At 42.7% G+C, this 13266-nt stretch overlaps 1 protein-coding gene across 7 annotated transcripts in view; it reads right to left on the bottom strand.

Moving 5' to 3' along the window:
• fgfr1a (fibroblast growth factor receptor 1a) overlaps positions 1-8685 on the bottom strand; it is a 43287-nt gene extending 34602 nt beyond the window's left edge. For 2 of the 7 annotated variants that reach the window (XM_046350618.1, XM_046350623.1), the window contains exon 1: positions 7990-8684. The gene's annotated coding sequence lies outside the window, so the exon portion shown is untranslated. Of the gene's footprint in view, positions 1-7973 lie in introns of all 7 variants that reach the window. The other 5 variants (XM_046350620.1, XM_046350624.1, XM_046350621.1 and 2 more) reach the window with 4 other exon arrangements.
• Positions 8686-13266: the final 4581 nt, after the last annotated feature.

Below are 13266 nucleotides of genomic sequence, written 5' to 3'. Positions count from 1 at the left end.
CCAAACTTCTGACTGGTACTGGTAGTGTGTGTGGTGTCAATATGCATGTGTGTGTTTTATGTTTGAGCGTATGCATGTTGGTTTAGTATATGTGAGAGTGTGGGTAGAGTCTGGAGAGTGTGCATAGAGCAAGTGTTTTTTTAAAGAGTCAATGCAACAAAAAAAAGGAGTTCAAATGGGCAACCATTTGATTAACTGTTCAGCAGTCTTATGGCTTTGGGGTAGAAGCTGTTCAGGAGCCTTTTGGACCCCAGACTAAACCCTCCAGTACCACTTTCCATGCGGTAGCAGAGAGAACAGCCCATGAATTGGGTAGCTGGAGTCTGAACAGTTTTAAGGCCTTCCTCTGACACCGCCTGGTATAGAGGTCCTGGATGGCAGGGAGCGCCTTGCAGTTAGATGTCAACCAGTTGCCATACCAAAGGGTGATGCAGCCAGTCAAAATGCTCGCAATGGTGCAGCAGTAGAACTTTGAGGATCTGAGGGCCCATGACAAATATTTTCAGCCTCCTGAGGGGGAAGAGGCATAGTCGTGCCCTCTTCATGACTGTGTTGGTGTGTTTAGTGATGTAGACACAGAGGAACTTGAAGCTGTCGACCCACTCCACTACAGCACAGTCGATGCGAACGGGGGTGTGCTCGGCCCTCCATTTTCTGTAGTCCACAATCAGCTCTTTTGTCTTGTTGACATTGAGGGAGAAGTTGGCGTCCTGGCACCACTCCTGCCAGGTTCCTGACCTCCTTCCTGTAGGCCGTCTCATCGTCATCGGTGATCAGGCCGACCACCGTTGTGTTGTCGGCAAGCTTAATTATGGTATTGGAGTCATGCAAGACCACGTAGCCGTGGGTGAACAAGGAGTAGAAGAGGGGACTTAAATGCCCATCTGAGAGGCACCCGTGTTGAGGGTTAGCATGGCGGATGTGTTGTTGCCTACCCTTACCACCTGGGGATGGGCCGTAAAGAAGTCTTGGATTCAGTTGCAGAGGGAGGTGTTTAATCCCAGGGTCCTTAGCTTAGTGATGAGCTTGGAGGGCACTACGGTGTTGAAGACTGAGCTGTAGTCAATGAACAGCATTCTCAAGTAGGTGTTCCTTTTGTCCATGTGGGAAAGGGCAGTGTGGAGTACAATAGAGATTGCGTCATCTCTCGATCTGTTGGGGCGATATGCAAATTGAAATGGATCCAGGGTGTCTGGGATGATGGTGTTGATGTGAGCCATGATCAGCCTTTGAAAGCATTTCATGGCTACAGATGTTCGCTCTAAGGGGTGTTGGTCATTTAGACATGTTACCTTGGCATTCTTGGGTGTCAGGGATTTGGGCCTGGTCCTGGATGAGCAGTTTGTTCTTCGCTTCCGACTCATTGAAATAGAGATCTTCATCCAAATCGAGGATAGTGATCACTGTTGATGTCCAGAAGCTCTTTACAGTCATAGGAAACAATGTCGGGAACTTATGTACATAAAAAGGTAAGATCAGCAGAAACAAACTCTACAAAATAACACAATTTTACATTTACATTTAAGTCATTTAGCAGACGCTCTTATCCAGAGCGACTTACAAATTGGTGCATTCACCTTATGACATCCAGTGGAACAGTCACTTTACAATAGTGCATCTAAATCTTAAAGGGGGGTGGGGTGAGAGGGATTACTTATCCTATCCTAGGTATTCCTTAAAGAGGTGGGGTTTCAGGTGTCTCCGGAAGGTGGTGATTGACTCCGCTGTCCTGGCGTCGTGAGGGAGTTTGTTCCACCATTGGGGGGCCAGCGCAGCGAACAGTTTTGACTGGGCTGAGCGGGAGCTGTACTTCCTCAGTGGTAGGGAGGCGAGCAGGCCAGAGGTGGATGAACGCAGTGCCCTTGTTTGGGTGTAGGGCCTGATCAGAGCCTGGAGGTACTGAGGTGCCGTTCCCCTCACAGCTCCGTAGGCAAGCACCATGGTCTTGTAGCGGATGCGAGCTTCAACTGGAAGCCAGTGGAGAGAACAGAGGAGCGGGGTGACGTGAGAGAACTTGGGAAGGTTGAACACCAGACGGGCTGCGGCGTTCTGGATGAGTTGAAGGGGTTTTGGTCAGAATTGGTCAGGAGCCCGTAAAAAGACTGCTGTGTCATTCAGTTAGAGGAACACTTAAGGAGATATACAACATATTTAATGTTACAGGTTATTCAACCTCAAACCTTTCTCCTGTCAGCCGAATAGAATGGATAAGAGAGCTCCCTCAGATCATGTCATAACAGTGAACGTAGCTGTGACAGGGGAAATTGCCACCTAGAATGATAGACATGAAATGCTATGCTTTTTTGGGGGATGCAAATCTGACCTTAAGCAATTCCTTAAATTTGGGGGTCTTTTATAGGAAAAACCTCAGGGCGGATTCAAACGCTTTACCAAAACTGGGGTCGCTGTGAAATAATGCGCCAATTTCTATTAACGGGGCGGCAGGGTAGCCTAGTGGTTAGAGCGTTGGACTAGTAACCGGAAGTTTGCAAGTTCAAACCCCCGAGGTGACAAGGTACAAATCTGTCGTTCTGCCCCTGAACAGGCAGTTAACCCACTGTTCCTAGGCCGTCATTGAAAATAATAATTTGTTCTTAACTGACTTGCCTAGTTAAATAAAGGTTAAATAAATAAAATTAACCACTTCCTTGATCGACCAGGAAATGGGACTGTAGGTGGACAACAAAGTTGCAGAGGGAGGAATTCCTTTCAAGTGGTTGCAATAATGCATTGTAATGTGTGTGTGCAGCATGTATGAGTGCCTTCAGAAAGTATGCATACTCTTTGACTTATTCCACATTATCTTGTTACAGCCTGAATTCAAAATTGATTAAATATATTTTCTCACCCATCTACACACAACACTCCATAATGACAAAGTGAAAATATGCTAGAAACCTTTACGCATTTATTGACAATTTAATATAGAAATATCCCATTTACAAAAGTATTCAAACCCCTGAATCACCTTGGCAGCGCTTACAGCTGTCAGTCTTTCTGGGTACATTTCTAAGAGCTTTCCACACCTGGATTGTACAATAGTTGCACATTATTCTTTAGAAAATTATTTAAGCTCTGTCAAGTTGGTTGTCGATCACTAGACAGCCATTTTTAAGTCTTTCCATAGATTTTCAAATCGATTTAAGTCCAAACTAACTAGGCCACTCAGGAACATTCAATGTACTATTTGGTATGTAACTCCAGTGTAGATTTGCCCATGTGTTTTAGGTTATTGTCAAGCTGAAAGGTGAATTTGTCTACCAGTATCTTTTGGAAAGCAGACAGAACCACATTTTCCTCTAGGATTTTGCCTGTGCTTAGCTCTATTCTGTTTTATGCCAAATCCCTCCCTAGTCCTTGCCGATTACTTTTATACCCTTATTTTACCAGGTAATTGAATGAGAACACACTCTCATTTACAGCAACGACCTGGGGAATAGCTACAGGGGAGAGGAGGGGGGATGAATAAGCCAAATGGAAGTTCGGAATAATTAGGTTGCCATGATGGTATGATTGATTGGGAATTTAGCCAGACACCGTGGTTAACAACCCTACTCTTACAATAAGTGCCATGCGATCTTTAGCTACCACAGATAGTCAGGACACCAGTTTAACGTCCCATCGGAAAGAAGGCACCTTATATAGAGCAATGCCCCCAATCACTGCCCCGGGGAATTGGGATAATTATTTATTTTTTAGACCAGAGGAAAGAGTGCCTCCTAAGGACCCTCCAACACCACTTCCAGCAGCATCTGGTCTCCCATCCAGGGACCAACCCTGCTTAGCTTCAGAGAGAAGCTATCAGTGGGATGTAGGGTGCTATGTTGCTGGCTAAAGCATACCCATAACATGATGCAGCCACCACCATGCTTGAAAATATGAATGTGGTACTCAGTGATGTGTTGCTGAATTTGGATTTCCAAACATAATGCTTTGTATTCAGGACAAAGACAATTTATTTGCCAGTTTATATTGAAGTTTTACTTTAGTGCCTTGATGCAAACAGGATGCATGTTTTGGAATAGTTGTAGGCTTCCTTTTTTCACTCTGTCAATTAGGTTAGTATTGTGGAGTAACTACAATGTTGTAGATCCATCCTCAGTTCTCTTATTACATCCATAAAACTCTGTAACCATTTTAAAGTCACCATTGGCCTCATGGTGAAATCCCTGAGTGGTTTCCTTCCTCTCCGGCAACTGAGTTAGGAAGGACACATGTATCTTTGTAGTGACTGGGTGTATTGATACACCATCCAAACTGTAATTAATCATTCACCTTGCTCAAAGGGATATTCAATGTCTGCATTGTCTTGTTTGTTTTACCTATCTACCAATAGATGCTCTGCTTTGCAAGGAAAACCTCCCTGGTCTTTGTGGTTGAATTTGTGTTTGAAATTCACTTTCTCGACTGAGGGGCTTACAAATAAATGTATGCTTGGGGTACAAATAGGTGGTAATGATTAAAAAAGTCATGTTAAACACTATTGCATACCGAGTGAGTCCATGCAACTTATTGGGACTTAAGCTCATTTTTACTCTTGAACTTATTTAGGCTTGCCATAACAAAAGGGGTTGAATATTTATTGACTCAAATGTCAGCTTCTCATTTTGTATTAATTTGTCAAATCAGAATTCCATTTTGACATTATGGGCAATTGTGTGTAGGCCAGTGACACAAGATCTATAATTTAACCCATTTAAAATGCAGGCTGTAACAACAAAATGTGGACAAAGTCAAGGGGTGTGAATACTTTCTGAAGGCACTGTATGTCTAGGTGTGTGTGTGTGCTAAGGTGCAGGGAGTCAGTGCAGGTGCTCAGATCAACCCTATAGTAAGGGAGTGAACAGCTTGTGGCTGGGTCCTTGATGGTGCTATTGGGCTTCCTCTGGCACCATTTTGTGTAATGTCTTGGATGGGTGGGAACACGACCACAGTGATATACTGAACCTTCTTCACCACCCGCTGGAGGGCCTTGCGGTCATGGACAGAGCAATTCCCATACCAGGCTGTGATGCAACTGGTCAGGACACTCTCGACGGTGCAGTAGTAGTATTTGGAGAGGACCTGGCTGGCATGCCACATTTCTTCAGCCACTTTAGGAAGTAAAGGCACTGTTGCGCCCTCCCGACAAGAGTGGTGGTGTTGTTGGTCCATGTCAAATCCTCGGTGATGTGGACTTTCTCAATTGCAGTCCCATTGATATGGACCAGGGCGTATTCCCTCCTCTTCTTCCTGTAGTCAACAATCAACTCCTTTGTTTTGCTGATGTTGAGGGAGAGGTTGTTGTCCTGGCACCACAATGCCAGTTCACTTACCTTCTCCCTATAGGCTGACTCGTTGTTGTTGGTTTTCATGCCTACAACCTTGTTGTCAGTTCAATTTTGAGGACTTAAGTGTGTCTAATACACCCAGTTATTATGCTTTCACATGACGGCAGCATTCACATTTGTTAGGTCCTTCGAATTTTCCCAAGTGTACAACTATTTTTGAGTTATTATGCACATTCATTATTGTATTGTAGCTGATCTCCATTTCAAAAGATGTGTAACTTCAGTCTATTTTTTGATATACACAGAGTAAACCAAACATTAGAAACACTACCATACCCCATTCAAAAGGCACTTAAATATTTTGTCTTGCCCATTCACCCTCTGAGAGGCACATATATAATCCATGCCTCAATTGTCTCCGGGCTTAAAAATCCTTATTTAACCTGTCCCCTCCCCTTCATCTACACTGATTGAAGTGGATTTAACAAGTGACATCAATAAGGGATGATAACTTTCATCTGTATTCACCTAGTCAGTGTTCTTAATGTTTTGTAAACTCAGTGTAAGTTATACATAATCTACATTCGAGAACATATTGCTAAGTTATTTAACGCCACAACGTTCCACATCAACAGCAAGCAACAATAATGATGTGCCAACCCAGCAGCCCAGTAAATTAGAGGGCAGGAAAACTCTTAACTCCCTTTCCTACAGCTCAACAGAACAACTGTTTTCCTGGTGAACTCCTTAAGGGAATGCCTCTTAGCTCAACCATCCATTCTCTCCCTCTTATTTCAAACCAACTTGGAGTAACATTTTTCGGGTGCATTGACACTATCCATTCGTACCCTGCTTCCAAAGAAAGGCAACATCAGCAACACTAAAATTGGCAAAGCGGGCTTTAGGGACGGACAGATGATTTCACATAGTGAGTTTCACTGAGGTGTGTACTACAGAAAGTGAAGGGAGAAATTTTCCTTGCAACACATAGGCCAAAAGGATGATACCCAGATGGAGTGTCATGGACATTTTCCTTTACCTTAATTCACATAGCAAGGGATGGTAGATCTCGGTCAGTTGTTTTCAAGAAGAGTCACAAGTAAGGATTAAATCGGCAAACAGCACGGTCACCTGTTTGCATTGTATATGCTATTCTCCCAGTAAGTATGTACCCCTACCTGGGACTGACAACCGAGGGGCCGAAATCAAAACCTGTAACTGAAACCTCTAAGCAGTGTTCTTGTACAGTAAGAAAGCCTGATTCAATCAATAAGCATTTGAGAGTATGTTTGTAAGTGGCTCTGGTTAAGAGCGTATGCTAAATGTAAATGTTTGTTTCGCACTAAACACTTTTTTTGTGTACATTCAACGTGTGCATTCTTGCCACTGCGTGTCATTTTTGACTGAGCTCATTCTCGAAAACCTGTTTATATTTTTCTTGTTTTTGTTTAACAGAACACCTCTTGAGTACTGAAGCATCTTTCCCCTAAAAACTATCCAAAGATGCTGAACCTGAGGGAGATGGACTATGATGGTGTAGTGACTTGGCTGGTGTAAATCAGGAGTCTTCCCTCTTGAAAAGATTGGGGATGTTAGGATGGGTGATGACTTCATGACTCCACTGGAAATGTTGCCGAGAAAAGAAGTGATGTGCTATATATAGAGAGAGCAGGGGCATGGTGGTCCCCTTCCTCTGATTTCTTCTAAAGCAAAAGGTGACCCATCTACCTTTAAAGTATGACACCCTCTAATTTTTTAAAGGTAAGGGCACCGACTTCCAATCTCGCTGGTGTAAATGAACCATGCTAAGGAAACTAAAACTGTTCTTCAGATATTCATTTCAGATGATTGGCAATTTTGAAGATGCACTCAAGCTAATTATTGCGCAAAAGTGTTTTATGTCAAAACAAGCACCGACTTGTATTTGTAATTTGTCAGTAGCATAGGTGAGGGAGGAAAAGGCTATATAATATCTTTGGTAAAGCTTGGGAATGACAAACAATGATTAAATCAAACATTATAAAGAAAAGAGTAAAATACATTGCATAGCCACCATGCCCTAACATTTCTTGATTTAAAATGCAAACTGATGCACAACCCTATGCCAAATGTACTTACATTTTGCATGGCACACTGACCTAGGGTCATTTGAATCCTAATGTAAGTTTATGTGTGGGCTAATTGAAGAGATCAAGCAGGAAAGTCACAATAAATTACAACAAATACTGACAACTTTAATGTTATCTCTCTAAGTGTTAGCAGTGGTGACTGAGCGCCCACAGATGGCAAATGAATTGCCCCCCACTCTTCCCAACCAATGAAGCACATGAAAAACAAATTAAAATACAAAATACCACCAAATGTTAATAAATTGTCAACCGACTTCACAAGAGGGAAAACAAAATTCTAAAATCTGTGAAAAAGGGGGAAAGAAAAGCTCTAGTCGCGTCATTAGTGTCAGGGTTTGTTTCCAAACTAGAAACACATGCCCTCTAAGGACTCCATATAGGAGGGGGGTCTAGTGCTACTACAAACTGTAAAAAAACACAAACAAAATGTCCTTGCTGAGACCTGTGTGTATCTGTCATAATGTGGATACCTGATACAGATCTAAATCATGCTAGATACCTCCTTAAAAGTTATTCTAACCGCACGCTCTGTGCCGAACATGTAGCCTTAATAAGTCATGATTCCAATTCCCACCTTGAAAAAAACCTACCTTCTTGAGGGTCGACGAAACAGCCAGCGTAGAAAAATGTCGTACTCAGAGTGCGAGATTTGATGTTAAAACTTTACAAAAGCTTGAATATCCAACGTCGTTAACTTTAGCCCGTAAAGACGCTCCAGTATCAAGAGGAAACTTTTAGAAGAGATTTGTCTTTACCCACGTTTACCCTACTTGCCTAAAATAAAATAAAATCCGCAAGGCTTCAAGAGAAAAATCGCTCCTGAGAAAAGCGTGCCCAATCCCAGAACATAGAACTCAGAATGTCAGTAGCTACGTAGAAAGAGGAAAACATTTAGCATAGGCCTACATCGGCTACAATAAAATATGATTGAGTCTAGTTGTACTTTTGTCACAAATTTCGCCTACTCCAGTTCTAATAGATTTTAGAATCGATAGAAAATCCGTTCGTCTTTTATCATAAATCCATTTACTCACGAAGAAAAAGCAAACCGGCTCAAATATTCCTTTACTATGATTTAACTGTCCGATAGACCAGAGGGTAAATGTATAAAAAATAAAAAATAATTGTGCGCTCATGCCTATCTAACTTCTCTCGACTCAGGCTTCTCCTCACCACCCTGGGTCAAATGACTGCATAGACAACGAGATTCCGGACTCGTGGAAGCCTTCCCCCTAAGCATCGCATAGCAAATGCCTTTTCGCATCACTCGGATTGAAGAAACCTGGCTCCCCCTGCCATCCCATCCGCAACACCGCTGTAGCGTACCCATAGAGGACTATAGTACCCAAAAACCTATTTTAGCATGGACAGCGCCATTGATACTACTATGTGCCAGATGTTAATTATTTTTATTTTATTTTTTTATTTAACTCGGCAAGTCAGTTAAGAAAAAAATCTTATTTACAATGACGGCCTACCTGCATTGTTCAGAGGGAGAATGAAAGATTTTGTAACTTGTCAGCTCGGGGATTCGATCCAGGAACCTTCCGGTTATTGACCCAGCACTCTAACCACTAGGCTACCTGCCGCACCAAAATACCTATTTGTGAAATTGACTTGTCATTTCAATAAGCACAGGCTACTGAATAAAATCTGGCTTTATGATTGTAATTCAATTTTGCCATGAGTTACTGAGCTAGATGCAAGTAGCTTATAGCCCCCGATAGGTCTACATCTAATTTCAGGGTCCACAATAATACTGACAATAAATATGGAGAATGATACATTTGCGATGGAGCTGTGACCATGATCACAATTCATAACTTCCAATTAATGAACTAAACATGGTCATGAATATTTGAATAATAACACAAGGCTACAACAACAATCAACTTAAATTATGGGAAATTTATTAAATCCGTTTGCCAGCTCCAGGTAGGCTACACAAGTGGCACAAATTGATTTGCAATGACTCCAGCGATATCATAATTTCAACATATTTTTCGTATCAAATGGTAACGTTAGGCTACAGTAGCCTTCAATGGCACAAATCAAATGTATAGACTACTAAATGGCCAACAGATGCAAATGTGTCATTCTCCACGTTTAATGTCAGTTTCATTGTGGACTTCGCACCCCCCATAACAGAAGCATAGAATTTCCATAACATCCATTTCAAATGTCCACTCGCCGCGGCGGGGCTAGAGACCCAAAAAATAAGCATTCGTAAAACCCCAGAACTTGATACGGTTTTCCATGAGCAGACATTAGAATGCAGTTAACTTTAAACCAGCTCTGAGCGAATTTATCTAAAGCGCTCTAATGCACCTAATGTTGTTTTCCAATTCTTTGTCGCTGTTATTTCTTGATGCGCATGTTCATATGTTTAATGGGAAGAGGGTTGGAAATAGATGTCTCTATAATGACAATCTAAATAGCCTACGTACAACTGTTAAAAAGTTATCACGAATTGCGCAAATGACTCAGCGGCCGGCTCCAGCGCTCTCTTAGCCAGTGCTCTCAACACACATACAGCCCTCCAGCCAACCCCACCAATCACTTACTCAATCACGCAGCAACAGCCAGCTCACTGACTAATAGTCAGCAGCAGCAGCAGGCCACGGTGAACTACAGTACGTTACAGCCTTATTCTAAAACTGATTAAATAAATGAAACATCCTCATCAATCTACACACAATACCACATTATGTCAAAGGGGGAAAAATGTTTTTTTATATATATTTTTCAAATTTATAAAACATTAAAATCAGAAATACCTTATTTACATACATATTCGGATCCTTTGCTATGAGACTAGAAATTGAGCTCAGATGCATCCTGTTTCCATTGATCATCCTTGAAATGTTCAACTTGATTGGAATCCACCTGTGGTAAATTCATCTGATTGGACATGATTTGGAAAGGAATACACCTATCTATATAAGGTCCAGTGACAGTGCATGTCAGAGCAAAAACCAAGTCATGAGGTCAAAGGAATTGTCCATAGGGCACCAAGACAGGATTGTGTCGAGGCTAAACATCTGGGGAAGGGTAACAAAACATTTCTGCAGCATTGAAGGTCCCCAAGAACACACTGGACTCCATTATTCTTCAATGGAAGAAGTTTGGACCCACCAAAACCTTTCCTAGAGCTAGCTGCCCGGCCAAACTGAGCAATAGAGGGAGATGACCATGTTCACTCTGACAGAGCTTCAGAGTTCCTCTGTGGAGATGGGAGAACCTTCTCTGCAACACATCACAAATCAGGCCTTCATGGTAGAGTGGCCAAACGGAAGCCACTCCTTAGTAAATGGCACATGACAGCCTGCTTGGAGTTTGCCAAAAGGCACCTAAAGGACTCTCAGATCATGAGAAATAAGATTATCTGGTTTTATGAAACCAATATTGAAGTCCTTGGCCTGAAGGCCAAGTGTCACGTCTGCAGGAAACCTGGCACCATCCCTACGGTGAAGCATGGTGGTGGAAAAACATCCCCATCATGATGTGGGGATGTTTTTCCACGGCAGGGTCTGGGAGACTAGTCAGGATCGGGGAAAGATGAACAGAGAAAAGTACAGAGAGATCCTTCATGAAAATCTGCTCCAGAGCGCTCAGGACCTCCGAATGAGGTGAAGGTTTACTTTACAACAGGACAACAGCCCTAAGCACACAGCCAAGAAAACACAGGAGTGGCTTTGGGACAAGTTTCTGAATGTCCTTCAGTGGCACAGCCAGAGCCCGGACTAGAACCTAATCAAACATCTCTGGAGAGACCTGAAAATAGCTGTGCAGCAACATTCCCCATCCAACCTGACAGAGGTTGAGAGGGTCTGCAGAGAAGAATGGGAGAAACTCCCCAAATACAGGTGTGCCAGGCTTTTAGCGTCCTACCCAAGAAGACTCTAGGCTGTAAGCACTGCCAAAGTTTCTTCAACAAAGTACTGAGTAAAGGGTCTGAATACTTATGTAAATGTGATATTTCCTCTCCTTCTACTTCAGCAAGACAAAGGAGCTGATCGAAGACTACAGGAAACGGAGGGCTGAGCACGCCTCCATTCACATCGACAGGGCTGAAGTGGAGCGGGTCGAGAGCTTCAAGTTCCGTTGTGTCCACATCATTAAGTATCTTTCATGGTCCAAATACACCAACACAAGTTTTGAAGAGGGCACGACCACGCCTCCTCATACTCATGAGGATGAAAAGATTTGGCATTGGCCCTCAGATCATCAAAATGTTATATAGCTGCACCATTGAGAGCAACTTGACTGGCTGCATCACGGCTTGGTATGACAACTGCTTGGCATCCAATCTGCAAGGCCCTACAGAGGGTAGTGTGTACAGCCCAGTACATCCCTGGGGCTGAGTTTCCTGCCATCCAGGACTTCTATACCAGTCTTCTATACCGGTGTCAGAGGAAGTCCCCAAAATGTTAAGACTCCAGCCACCCAAATCATAGACTGTTCTCTCTGCTACCGCATGGAAAGCTGTACGAATGTACCAAACCTGGAACCAACAGGACCCTGAACAGCTTCTACTCCCAAGCCAGCTTCTACCCCAGACAATCTGCATTGACTTTTTGCACTAACTATTTTGACTCATCACATACGCTGCTGCTACTGTTTACTATCTGTCAATTTCTTCCTAGTTATATGTACATACTGTATGGACCTCAATGACCTCGTACCCCAGCACATTGACTTGGTACTGGTACCCCTTGTATATAGCCACATTATTGTTACTCTGTCATGACTTCCACCGAAGGTGGCTCCTCTCCCTGTTTGGGCGGCACTCGGTGGTCGTCGTCGTCGGTCTACTAGCTGCCACCGATCCCTTTTCTTTTTCGATTGCTATTGTCTGTCTTGTTGCTCTCCTGGTTCTAGTTTAGGTTATCAGTGGGGTATTTATTCTCACCCTACCCTCTTGGGTTTGTGCGGGATTGTTCATGTAGCTGTCATTTGTTTGGGTTGCATTTTGGTTTGTTCTGTTGAACAGGTGTTTTTTCTGGACTGCGTTCCTGTCGTTTTGTGGCTACTGTTGTGGTCCTGTTCCTGTTCTTTGTACTTGTAAATAAACGCCCTTTCTTGCAATTTGCTCTCTCCTGCGCCTGACTCCACACCCACCTCTCCAAGGGAGAACTTGACATACTCATTGTGTATCTGTTATTACTTTTATTATTACGTATTTTACTTTTCTATTATTTCTCTATTTCCTTTCTATCTGCATTGTTGAAAAGGGCCCGTAAGTAAGCATTTCACTGTTAGTCCACACATGTTGTTTACAAAACATGTGACAAAGAAACATTTCATATGACCTACAAAATCCAGATGTAACCCTATCTGAACTTTATTTCTTCCCTTTATGAGGGTCAATGTGTTGGCAATTAGACATATCATTTCAGTATATTTTTGGTGAAAGAACTACCACACCCAACATATTTTTAAAGCGTCTGCTAAATGGCATATATATATATATAAAGGATTGTACATCCCTTCCACTTTGAGCTTGATAGAGAGCACTCTCAGATTATGCTACAGATTCTGCTACTGAAAGACAAATACCTCATCTCAGGCTGGGCTACAAGTTAGTTGCTTAGAACAGGAAGCAGTTACTGAAGCTTGTTACAGAAAATGCCAGAAAGAAAGAATAAATCTACCTAATTGTCCATTACCCCCAGTCTTATTCTTTTTGAGAGCACACAGGCAGATCTGAAAGGCCCCCATTGACCTAATAAAGAGAGCTTATCACCAAATATAGCAATGAATGGAGGTGGCAATGAGGTGTGAACCAGACCAACAGAGACTAATGAGGAGCATACTCAGAGAGAGAGAGAGAGAGAGAGAGAGAGAGAGAGAGAGAGAGAGAGAAG

The sequence above is a fragment of the Oncorhynchus gorbuscha genome, linkage group LG05, assembly GCF_021184085.1.
Source record: "Oncorhynchus gorbuscha isolate QuinsamMale2020 ecotype Even-year linkage group LG05, OgorEven_v1.0, whole genome shotgun sequence".
In the NCBI taxonomy this organism is placed as follows: domain Eukaryota; kingdom Metazoa; phylum Chordata; class Actinopteri; order Salmoniformes; family Salmonidae; genus Oncorhynchus; species Oncorhynchus gorbuscha.
The sequence above is the reverse complement of the archived record's forward strand: the minus strand, read 5'-3'. Positions and strand labels throughout refer to the sequence as shown.